Source organism: Lates calcarifer, linkage group LG20 (genome assembly GCF_001640805.2).
Source record: "Lates calcarifer isolate ASB-BC8 linkage group LG20, TLL_Latcal_v3, whole genome shotgun sequence".
Taxonomy (NCBI): Eukaryota; Metazoa; Chordata; class Actinopteri; family Centropomidae; genus Lates; species Lates calcarifer.
In genome coordinates, this window is record NC_066852.1 from 13,179,063 (window position 1) to 13,192,068 (window position 13,006).

Sequence of the window (13,006 nt, forward strand, 5' to 3'; positions counted from 1 at the left end):
CTCTCTCTCTCTCGGGTGTGATCTCTACATTTTTCATCACACGGGTGTACACACATTTCATCACATCGTCACATTATGTTAGTGGAGCATAAATACGCACTACTGGGTTTGGAGAAAGCCAAACGTGCATCATTTTCTCCTCATATTCGCGCACAAATGCCTATTGTAGTAGAGATATTACAATAAATACAGTATATTCACTTGAATCTTCATGTACAGTCGATGTTAAATCGCCAAAGCTCCTCATTGCCCCCCCACCACACACACACACACACACACACATACACATGGCTTTCCTCTTTCAAATGCAAGGATCTCTGTCTTTTTCCACCACACCCAGTTTCCATGTGCAAACCAGTCTATTTTCACTTGATCTGCTGTGTATCTATATAGCCAATCACCACAATTGAACACCGGTTGTCACCATCATCTCAGAACAGAGAGCAGATTCATGACTTCTGAGTCACATCACATCACAATGTAGCATCATATCATATTGCATCACATCACATCATATTAAAATAAAACAGATGTGTCATTTTGGTAGCCGGGCAATGATAACAGGCCCTTGGAGGCTGTGTTTACAGTCTAAACTATGCTGCCAAGGCCTTAGAGAAGACTGTCAATCCAACAAAGTTTCAGTCAGTGCTCAAGTGTTTGCTCTGCAATATCTGTTTCTCGCAGCAGGACCATCTGCAAAGTACCTTGCCCGTGCAAAATAAAAATGCAGACACGCACACATACAAACATTCATCATTTCTGTCAGTTTGTTCTCACATCTAATGATATCTTGCTTTTAGGGCTACGTGCAGCTTCAGGATGAGCTGCTAGCATCTTGGCAATCAGCTCTTTTTAAAGAGCTATTCAGTGCAGGTTGGGATGGGGAGTTTCCAGCTGTATGTGCAGAAAGGAAATGTGAGTGCCACCCACTGTGACGTTTTTAAAAGAGAAGGTTTAATGATCTCCTGTCCCATTAAAGCACAGCGAGTACCTACGCAGACATTTGGATGTTACAGCTGCAGCAGATTCACCTCACTTTGTGTATCTTAAACCTTAAAGCAGACTAAATACGTATCCACACATAAAGGCTTAACCGTCACCTTCACTCCCAACAGTGTCCCTCAACACACTTTAAATAGCGATGACACTGACTTAATCCACCCAACAGTTCATACTGCACTAAAATTGAAGGCTCAGGGTACTGCCAGCAACTTGGGAGCTTCACTTCACTCTCATAGAGCACCAGCTGTTCCATCTTCAAGTTCCTTATTGACACAACAGAACTGAGCTTGTCCTTAGATGCATCTGTTCACTTTTCTGCAAACTAGAAGGCCACATTAAACTGACATCTCAGGAAATGAGGGGATAGATGACCATCTTTCTTATGGAGTTGCTTTATACAGCAGATTGTATAACAAGAACGTCCTTGAAAGGGGAGATGTTTCACACAAGTCAGACTCAGCACCAAAGCTCATTACAAAGCATGTCTCTCCCACTGGTGATCCTCTATAAACTGCAAAGTCTACAGCCCAGATAAAAATGCTCAGGCTTATTTCATTTACATAACCCTGGCCTGATCCTATCTGCGACTCATGTGGCTACATTTTCCAGTAACAACTCACAGAAAATGTTGTCCAGTAGAAAATCTTGATGCAGTAAAGATGCTAACAGCTGGTTTTTACTTGCCCGAGCTGAAGCAGGGATAAAGAATGCTGAGCATTGTTTGTGGTGTGCCTTTTCATGAAATGTGCATGTAGTTTGAGAAAGCTGAAAGCATTTATCCTCAGTGAAACTGTAAGAGTGAAGTGTTCCCTAAGACATCTTGTTTTTCTTATGGTTTTGGTTCGTCTTGAAATGATTCAGCTTGGCATTAAGTTTGTCAAAAAGAGGACAGTCAGAGGACAGTTATTAAATGCTTTTAGTAGAACTGCTTTGACTTAACTCCCTCAAAAAGTCAGGTTCCATCTGACAAACTGTAATATGTTTAAATATGTCTAACCTTTAGGCTTTGCTTCATTAAAAGACAAGATTATGCATTCAGCACCTCATAATTGGTTTGTCAAGTATGTGTTGCGTTTTCCCCAAATTTGCTCTGCACTCAGGAGATCAACAGTTGCGGGAAATTGGTGTTTCCTGCAAAACTGGAAAATTAGAGAGAACGCAGAGGTAGAAGTTGTAGCTGATGCGTTGATTACAAGTAATCAATTTCAGTCGTGAGGAAGTTTAGCGCTGGTGCATCATTACACAAATTAACCACAGCTAACACATCCCACAGAGAGGCTGCAGAGACGGCTGCCATTAAAGACCGGAAGAAGGAAATTCACAAGAGCTGGTTCCAAAGCAGTGCTGGTAGAATCAGAGGAATTACATACCATGTCTGGCATGACATGCATTTATTTCAGCTATCAAATGTTTTGATTTGAGTGCAAATTAGGCATTTAATTCTCTGTAAAATGCAAGTGTCACTAGCTCATTCAAATGATACTCTTTAGAGCTGCAGATTTGGTTCCTTTTCTGGTTTTGAATCATGGTGCCACAGGGCTGACTCGTCCTCACACCGAGGTGACGCTGCCACCTAGAGGCAACTTTACTGGAGTCCTAATGACTGTTGTTAGTCTGTTTGGGATACAGTGTATCAAATTAAATGCCACACAGAGCCATGAAAGCCCTGATTCCTGAAAATGTAATTCATACACTTCTGTTTTTCACCAGCCAGTAAGTCATGAGTGACACTTACAAACAAGCAACAAATACTCTTAAATGCACGCAAACCTGTTATGATGAAATAGTATGCAACAATATGCTGTATACCCTCTTTGTTAATGCTGTAATGTGTGTCCTATTTTTGTTTCAGCAAAAATGGATTAATTGCCACCTTCTCATCCCAAAATAGCTAAACTGGGCACTTTAAACAGAGAGATACAAGCACTGTAACAACCAAACACCCATCCACCCCCACCCCCCGCTGACAAATCACACATCGTTAACCCTTAGCTTCTGCCCCACTGATGCTGACCCCGTCAGGCTGTCTTTTGGAAAGCTGCAAAACAGACGACTGTTGTGATGCACGAGTCACCGTATCTGGCATTAACAACGGTGATCCTGAACAACCAGATGTGTCTGCAGTCCAGCCACATTTATTCAGCGTTGCCGTGCTTTGAAATCTCATCAGACGCCTGATATTTCTTTCTAGGTCAATGGTGGGGGGAAAAAAAAGAAGAAGAAAAAAAAGAATTGCAAATATATTTATTTCTTTTTTTTCACCCATCAATGATGTCTCCACTCACTGCCTTCAGTTGCAGTCCTCTTCAAACACTCAACTACTTTCATGCATTAGTAATATATTAGAAAAATATTAATCATGTTATTTGAATGGATCATCCACAGATGGCAGGATGGTCTGACATTCTCTCTCTGACTCTCTGTAAAACCTACATGTTTAGTTTAGCCTGCAGTTTCTCCCTCTAATAATCAAACTGCCAATAAAATCTGCAGGTTTCAGTACTATGTCCATATTTGGCTGGTTTTATTTGTTGAAATCTGCCTCATCTTTCTGATGCGATCTATAATTTGACAATGTTTTACATTTCTTGCTATTTTCACATTCACAAGTTTCTATGCTAAAATAATCAAGTTACATTGTGATTTCACATCATATCTTTACCATTCAGACATCACAGACCTCATTTTGGACCAAACCTCTCACTCTCCCTCCCTCCCCCTCTTACTGCCTCCTTCCCTCTCACCTGTATGTCATCGCCGAGCGCTCAGCCTCGCACTCGGCCAGGGAGAGGCCACACTCTCTCAGGTAGAGCTCCAGCCGGCGTCTCTCCACCAGCCTGTGTGCCGCCTCCAGGATCTGCGAAGCCAGGGCCTCGGACTCAGTCCTCTGGTCCGAGGTCTTGCTGCTCCCCCGGGCTCCAGATTTGGCCACGATGCTCCCGGAGGAGGACGACGCCTTGGGCTTCTTGCTGAAGCCATAGAGGTCTTCCACCGAGTATTTCCCTCCCTTTCCTCCTCCACTGCCACCACGGCTGGCGAACATCGTTATCTGTAATCAAGAGCTAGAACTGATGAAAATCGTCCTTCCCTTTCGCTCGGTTTTTACCTGCATCTACTTTGGGTAAAAAGGCAGCTTCCGAGTTAGAAACAAAAACAACAAGGCTGAGCTATTTTGATAGAGATTTGTGAAGATTTGAAACATCCGGCCCGAGGATGTCAGACATCAAACTACAAGAAACAAGAACTTAAAGCACCTGTAAAATATCAAAAGGTCTTGATTGCTCCTTTGTGGAGTCTAAATCCAAAATAAAACAAAGCCAGTCCTAACATGTCAGCAGCAACACCCAGTCACAAACAATGACTCCTGCTGATGTGAGGTGCTTCTTTGAGTAAAAATGGATAGGAAAAGCAATCAGCATCTTTCTCTCTTTATCTGTCAAAGGAGGGACAGTAAGGGATTTGTGTTGAAGCCCCACCAGCTTATATTTGTTTCAGATTAAGAGAGCGCCCGGATGAAGTATTCAAGGGAGGGTGTGAGTGCTGACCTTTTTCTTCAGGCACTGAGTAGTTGATTTTTTTTTTTTTCACTCACATGGACAATTGATCAGTTGATCTGCAAGGGGGGGCGATGCCATCATAACAAACACTCCCCTTGCCTTCCAGCCCCCGTTGGCTCCAACAAAGAGAGAGTGGCACCTTCCCAAACGCCTGGCATCGGCTTCAGGCCAGTGCTGAGTGTTACTGTCGGGGGGTCTGGGTTAATGCGCAAGCCAAACCTCCAGTGCCTGTTTTTTTTTTTTTTTTTTTTCACAAAAACCCATGAAGAAGCACAGAATGTGTGAACCTCTTTCCACTGGAGGGGAAAGTAAAATCTCTGATGGAAAAGGACGGGACATCATCTGAGTGTGAAACGAAACTAAAGGAAATGAAATAAAGACACACAGACAGAAATATGGAAACACATGAGGTTGCAGTTTAGAAACATGATGATGCTGATGGAGAGGATTACTTATCTTTGCAACAGTATATGCAAAGAAATCCACCTTCTAATCTCCTACATGCATGACTGTTAAGTCTCAGCTTAAAGAGCAATATCGGAAGCAAAAATGAATTTGTATCTTACATAAAAATGATTAATTCACTCTCTCCCAACATGAAACAACCATAGTGGATTATTTTGAGCCCTCAGGACAGATACCTCTTCCATTTCAAAAGAAAACAATTGGATGGGTCATTATTCATATTTTGGAGGAACATTTGTAGACATGTGACATACAGCAGGTTAAAGGTTGGAGACACAGGATTTAAAAAGCTATCAACGACTTAATTGATGAATGAATGTACATCAGTGCACAGAGGTCAAGCTCATTGACTGTTTGAGAATCCATTCATGCTGTTCCTTCCTCTTTTCAGATGTCATGGTGGTCAGGCACTGTTCCTAAGCTGCGGTACCTCCCTGACTTTGCCGCAGTGGCTTTTAGAAGCAGAGATCATCTGGGATTAAGCTGTTGCTATAATCGCTCTTTCGATTGACTACAGTCACACAGGCAGCTGGCAGAGGTCAGTCTTGATCTTCAGCGTAAATTACAACCTCGGGTGTTTTTCCGGGCTGGACAGGCCGAGTGGTGCCAACCACCAGTGCTAAGTAGTGGGATTATTATGATGTGTGGCAGGATGAAGGAGTAGCGGATGAAAAAACATGTTTGCATTTCTGTGAGTGATGCTGGTCTCCACATTGCATAACTGTCAGATATCTGGGTTAGAACAGTGGAGTTTGTTTTTAGTCATCTGTTGCATAACTGTGCAAAGATAGATTCAGTCTGACAATATAGTAAGGTATAGTAAGGAATATAGAGCACAAAAACATGATGGAGTCTTCCTATTTTCTGTACGTGCAGTACAGTGATGAGAACTGTACTGGAAGTGGGTTTACTGTAGATGGAGGCATTTGTCTCACGTATGTAGCAGAAAAACCCAAATTTTAAACCCAAAATCAGGCCACTGCTGCACAGGCTTCTTGTCAGATTCAGTGTTACTCACCCACTAGCACCTTTACACACTGTTGCACTGAAGGGTGTCAGATTTATTTTACTGTTACTATGGGAGTGATTGCACTGGAACAGTCTGTGAAAGCCACGGTGACTGTGTGAAAATTATTCAGCAGATTCTCCAAGTTAAACAACAAAATACATTGTTTGTCCATGTTTTGTCAAAGTCACATCATTTGTCTGTGACTCCCAAAACTGAAAATAAATCACTGTTGAAAAATAATGCAGTTTTATAAATATAATGTGTCAATTCTATGGTCATGTTTTTGTTAGATGTAAAGCACAAAAACATGCAAGGCCCTCCCCCATATTTTCTTTGGACTCTCCCCTTGACTCAGAGAAAAACTGAAACACCCTCACCGCATCAGCTGTTAAAATTATAACACAATGCACGCAGTTCCTTTTACCGTTAATGAACAGAAGTGGTACAAGAATTCAAGATGGCGTATGTCAAATTTAAATCTTAATATGTTAGTTGAATAATAATTTTCACATGACCAACAAATGGACACATTTTGCTTAATTTTGGTTCCGTTTCCTGTTAAGGTGCAAAATTAAGTGAAGGAGGACTGGGACAAATGACATGACAGGTCAATCACTAAGGAACCTGCCCCACACTCCCAAAAAATGTAAAGTACCCTCCTTTAGCAAAAAGAAAAAAAATACCTAACCTACCTCTTTTCTGAACCCCTCTAAACAAAATAATTTTCATACAGTCCCTAAGAACACAAACTAACTCAAATGTACCTCTATCGTCACTCTCACCAATGTAAAGATTACAACAAAATATTTAAATTACATGAATCGTTACTGATTTACTTTCTTTTCTTTTTTCTTTTTTTTTGCTTTGTATTGCCCTAAATGATTTATTTCTTTCTAGAACTATAAAGCACTGATTTGTTGTTTCTGTAATTTCATGCAGTGCAGTACTTTTGGGGGGTAGGTGGGGCATTTATTGCTACTGTTATTATTGTTATTAATGTTTTGCACTGTGTATTTATTGTTTCAAACAACACACACTTTACATGTCTTTGTGTGGTTGTGTGGACAAACAGTATTTCGGACTCACCGAGGACATTTGGGATGGTCCAATCCTCTCAACTCCACAGCTCTGTTTGAAGGTTAAGACTTGCTTCATGGGACAGTTAGAGGTCGGTTAAGATTCGGCTTAGAAGTAAGGTTAAGTTTACCACAAGGGGATAAGGAATGCATTATGTCAACGAGGGTCCTCACAACTACAGAGGGACCAAAATGTGGATGTGTGTGAATATGTGTGTGTATGACTTTTTGTGGTAGCATCGAAAACGCCCCCCTCTGACCTCTCTCAGACCTCGATCTGTTGGCCGGCCAAGCAAAACATGACTGATTTTCCCTCAGGGTGCCACATCCACCGATCACCTCTAGGGGGCGACAAAGCAGCACATGTGAATACAACAGCTCTATAAGTCTGGTATTCAAAGTTATTGTATAAGAATCACAAAAAGCTAAATTTTGAGACGACTTCACCCTGTGATGTCAGGGAGACAGATATTGTCATCAATAGTTTAAATGCTGTTGAACGCTCCATTGTCAGATAAAGCCCGTTTATACAGAAGATGTACGCTGAGCTTATAGATAATGGATCAGTCCTGTGTTTGACACAACTTGTTAATACGACAGATCAGCTCTCCAGACCCTCATCTGAAGTCCTGATCATTTCGCACATGTTGCTCCCTCTGCTCAATGTGTCTCTTCCTGCTTTTGTCAATCCAGACATGTGGAGGCAATGGCGCATGCTACACACCGCGTTGTAGTTTTCTTTTTTGGAGACAACAGACTGTGCGCACAGGCTGTGGCAGACGAAAAAAAAAAAATCTTCGGGCATTATTACGCTTTTGCTGCAGGCGTGACACGTGCGAGCTTATCGATTCAGACAGCAGGTTTTCTGAGAGTGAAGTTGGACTGATGTCTCAAAATATGCGTGCACGCACTGGCACTGCACAACTTATCTCCAAGCACGCGGTGGCCGACGTGTCTGATATGCAGGAAGGGCCACATGTATTTCATTGATCAAGCTTCCACTAACTTCCTGTGTTCAAACACAGGAGGGCTTGTATTCATGAGTCAAAATAAACGTGAAGTGAAGCAAAAAATTATTTTCTCCCATTGTAAACAGAGACTACACTTTCTGCACACTAGAGGGCGCTCATAACACAGTAAATGTCAAGCCCTCTTTTTTATTTGTGGGAGCGGTACATTGTTCTATTCTGGGTATGTTATGTATTCGGAGAGGGGTGGTGGGCATTGCTGTTGCATATGAGCTGAGTTAAATTGGAATGCCAAGTCCAGCTTTGATTATACTTACTTTAATTCTGTAATCTGATTACACTCAATACTGCACACACACACACACACACACACACACACACAACCCTTATACTTTGTATACTTCATTGTATTGCGCCCAGATGCTGGATAAATCATAACCATATGCTGCTTCCTCAGATTTCTAAGTGGACCCTGCACATGGTGAATAAAGGTGCAGGGACCTAACACACACACTCTCTCACACACACACACACATACACACACACGCGCGGTCCTGACTGCTCCACAGTCAACCCAAAAAACACAGTTTGCTCATGGGGTCAGTGCTAAACGTGAGTGGTCATGTTTTTACAGTATAATCAACACTTCTGACTGGCTGTCATTTATCCAAAGCAGGCTGGGTTTTGGGGGGGTGGGGTGGCACAGAGGAACAGAGGGGGAGCACTTTAATCTGTAGGCCTGCTGTGAGAGGAGCTACATTCACGCAACCCCAAAAAGTGACTGAATAAGGCTCAAACTTTACATTTCAGAGCAAATTCCTCTCTCAGTGCAGCAACTCGCATTTATGTATGATTGTTTATTTGACTACTCGATCCTTGCTGCTCATTTTCTTGGTAAACATCTATGAAAATAGTTGATTTAGGCTATTGGTTGCCAAACTATAATTTAAACTCAGAAAAAGCACCGGCAACATCCAGCAGATGTAAACAGCTATGACCACAACACAAACATAAAGACCAGACTTTGCTGTAATCATGAAAAACACAGCAAACAGACAAAGCTGAGGGCCTCACTGCAGAGAAGAAAACAACCCTTAGATGTTTTAAAATGATGTTGTTTGGTAGTTCCTCCAAATCTTGAAAGTTATGCAAACTTTGTCTGATTAAAATGAGCCTCACAAATTCCCTGGTGGTCTGTATAAAAGGGCTGTGTGTCTTAGTTTGTGACAAGAGGACTTTTGGGGGATGCACATTTTTCAGCCGATGGTAAAGATTTATACTTGTTGGGTTCGGGGGTGAGGAGGAGTTGGGTTGAGTTAGGACTTAAAGGTGAGGCCTGGGCGAGAGGTTAAGCACAACACTTTAGAGTAAACTCATCAATCTGAGTTCAGTAACCTGAGCGCAAAATGACAATCAATCACACTGATCAGAAACACCTTTAACAAGCAGCCATTTTCTCATCATGGTCCTTTTTAAAATCAACTTTCCTCTACTTCTGACACACTCTCACACACCCACACAATCCTTTTTGCCTCTATACTCCCTTCTTTGCACTTTTAGAGCAATTTGATAGTTTTCTCCTACTTCTAATCCCCCCTCTCTTCCCTCCTCCCGGCATAGTGGTCCTTGACGCATGTGGATTGAGTTTCAGAATATGGGGTGATCCACATGGAGAGGATAAGAAGCGAGAAGGTCACACTCCTTTCATTTGCAACGAAGAAGGCAACGAGCACATCTTAGCGCAGTGGAAAACAAAAGGGTGCCACAGGGGAGATGGATGGCTGCTGTGAGTGTGTTGAAAGCCGAGATGGAGCGGAGGACCTGCAAACACCTTTGGAGGGGCCAGCCGCTCGTCCTGAAGGTGTTAACGTTCATATTCGCATTCTTCAGGATGGTATGCTCTTTTAGGTCTGATGAAAGAGAAGTGGATACCAGCCATACATATTGTTTTGGAGTTATGATATGTATCGGCAAACTATTTGGCTTTATGAATAATCAATTTTTATGAGCAAACAGATGTACAAAGCAGGAGCAGGCTGGACATGGATCTATAACGGTGGCTGGGGCCAGATATATTCAGAAATTTCAAACAAATTAATTTCGAAGGTGACAGCCTGGAAATAGATAATATCACAATATTTGAGTACCCTGCTACAACAAATAATAACAATAATAAGACTGAGGGGACAGCAGGGGCCTGTCATCTAAAGGTTTACATTGATTAACTGGATTAGGTTCATGATGAAAAGTACAAGACTAATTCCACACCAAACTGTACTGCAGCATGGAAGTATAATTACATTCTTACAACCTTTATTTGACCAGGTGGGTCAGCTAAGAACAAATTCTTATTTACAGCATTGGCCTGGCAAAGGCTCCAGCAAAATCAACAGACACGCTCTAGAACAGCGGGGAGCGACAACTTTCCCAGTGATCAGATTTAATACGAAACAGAGTGGAAGCGCTCTGCCGAGCAACATGCCTCCTATCTTTCAACACAATCACGCTGCGTACACAGGTGAAAAATAATCTTAGCTGGCTGCTTGGTGGATTTTCTCAGAAATATTGGGCCATTTCGATCAAATTGTCTGCAAGTCATCTCAGGGAGGAAATCTGGCACCTGAAGCAGAGGGAGAGTGGCACAGGAATGACAATCTCAAATCTGACCTTCCATCTTCAAGTCCCTGCTGCAAAGGAAAATCAAAGCAATTCTTATTACGTGTTAAAGGGGTATTTCACCAGCTTTGCACATGAAGTTCAGATGACTTGTCTCAAGGAATGCTATTCAAGGCCTGGGTGTGCTCAAAATGAACTAATTTGTAAGCTGTTAGGCGTTCCTAATGGTCACACTTGAATGTAGGGTGAAAAGACACAATAATCATTCCAGTATAGGTATAGCGGCGCACACTTTCAGTCTTTCCCGAAGTTCATATTCATAGTGTTTGACTTGATTGTACAAGCAAAAACAGTTGTGTGAAGAAATAAAAAGAGAGGGGGAGAGCTTAAGAGAGAGGTCCAAAACCCTGCTCATTTTCTGACCTCTGTACACCTGGCAAGCCTGGTTGGACACAGCTTCCACAATTTTTGACGTCAGAAACATGTGAGGGAGGAGGGGGTTTCAGGTGCTGTTCAATGACCTGACAAGCGCTTCCGGTGGAGCATACTGACGCATTTAGTTTATACATAACAGTCCCATGTAAGCCTGATTCTGACATTAACAGGGTTATTTCAATTTATGCTTGAGATATAAAATCTTTAACAAAAATCTGCATTACAGACTTTAAAAGAAGTGGGTATTTGAGAGGCAGGTTGGGTATAATGACAGAACTGTCACTGAGTTATGGGAATTGTAGGAATAGTGTTTTTGGAGTTTGACCAATACTTTGATCTAAAATTCAGGACATGTTGGCTTTAGCTGTTTCAAATTTGGCCATTTTTTTCTTTCTTTTTTAATCTGTCTCTTGTGAGTCCCCCTGACTTTATGGAAGGGCAATAATATCGCTGGAGGACGTCGTTAACAATACACATTTGATGCAGGATCACACTTTGACTGTCTGCTCTGTTTACTGCTCCAGACAGGGTGAAACCATTTCAGATTGTATCGCTCCCTGCCCCCCTACCTCTTGCTTTCAAACACACATGTACCTGTCCCACTGGTTAACCCCCATCCACCACTAGCATCCACCCACACACACTCACCAGCTCTCCACACTTGAATGCACACAGGAATGCGAGGGGTATGACACAATCCACCAAATGCTAAAAACCTGGCGGGCCCGGTCCGCTCTCTGCTCGACAGCGGCCCTAATGAATGGCCATTCAGACACGCAGACAAAGCTGAGGCTAGATTTGCACTATACAGCGGGGTCAGGGGTCACGCAAAAGCACGGACAGAAGTAGAAACCAGAGATGAATGCAAACGCTGAACCACCCTGACACAGATTTGTACAAACTAAAACACACGGCAGGATTAAAAGAAAACACGTTTACACTAACGGTTGTTACTCATCGTTATTTATCTCCACTGCATGGAAGCTCCACTTTCCCAGGTCTGTACTTTGTGGGCCACACGAGAGCAACAGAACAAGAGGGATGAGTCAGTAACACAGAGATAATCAAAGAACATTAATCAATGAATCTAGACACTTCTTGAAGCCCTGGCAGCTTAGCCTGGTTATGGTAGCTTTGGAGATAGGAGGAGAGAGGGAAAAAAAAAAGTCTGTGTGTGTGTGTGTGTGTGTGTGTGTGTGTGTGAGCAAGACAGAGTTTAAGCTTATGCTGCGCTATAAGCTGCTCTCAGCCTGAGGCACAGGAGAAGAAAAGAACATCTCTTCATGATTAAAAGGGCTGAGGACCAGGAAGGGAAACATAGGAGAGGACAAGCTCAGAGCCCTCCGGGGTAAAGGCTCTCTGGAGAAACAGAAGGCAAGAGGAAAAGCTGTGAGATGGCGAACGAGGGAAACATAGGAAGGAATGAAACTCAGTTCTCGCCCTCGCAGTCTCCTGTTTCTCTGTCTTTATTAAAAATGGGGCGATGGGGTAGATGAGGAGCATGCTTGTGACAAAAGCCACAGAGAAGACAGAGAAAATCCCCCATTAAGACATTTTTTACATACACATTTCTGCTATGATCTTAGACAGCTCAGTCAAGGGCTCATCTAACCACAGATGAAAACAAGACGACAAAGAAGCATTTATTTTGCTGGAATCTATGAGCAGGGAAATAAAACTCAATTAGAGAATAAACGTTTGAGCAAATCCAGAAACAACAGTGTGTTTTGGCTCAGGCGGAGCTGCTTTGTTGCGAGCCTCCATTTGCTTCAAAATCAGGACAGAAGTCATCGGGGTCGCAGGGACAGAATGACCTCTTATCAGCCCGGAGACAGGTAAATTATGTGGGTTACACTTTCAGGTCAGATAGAGACTTCC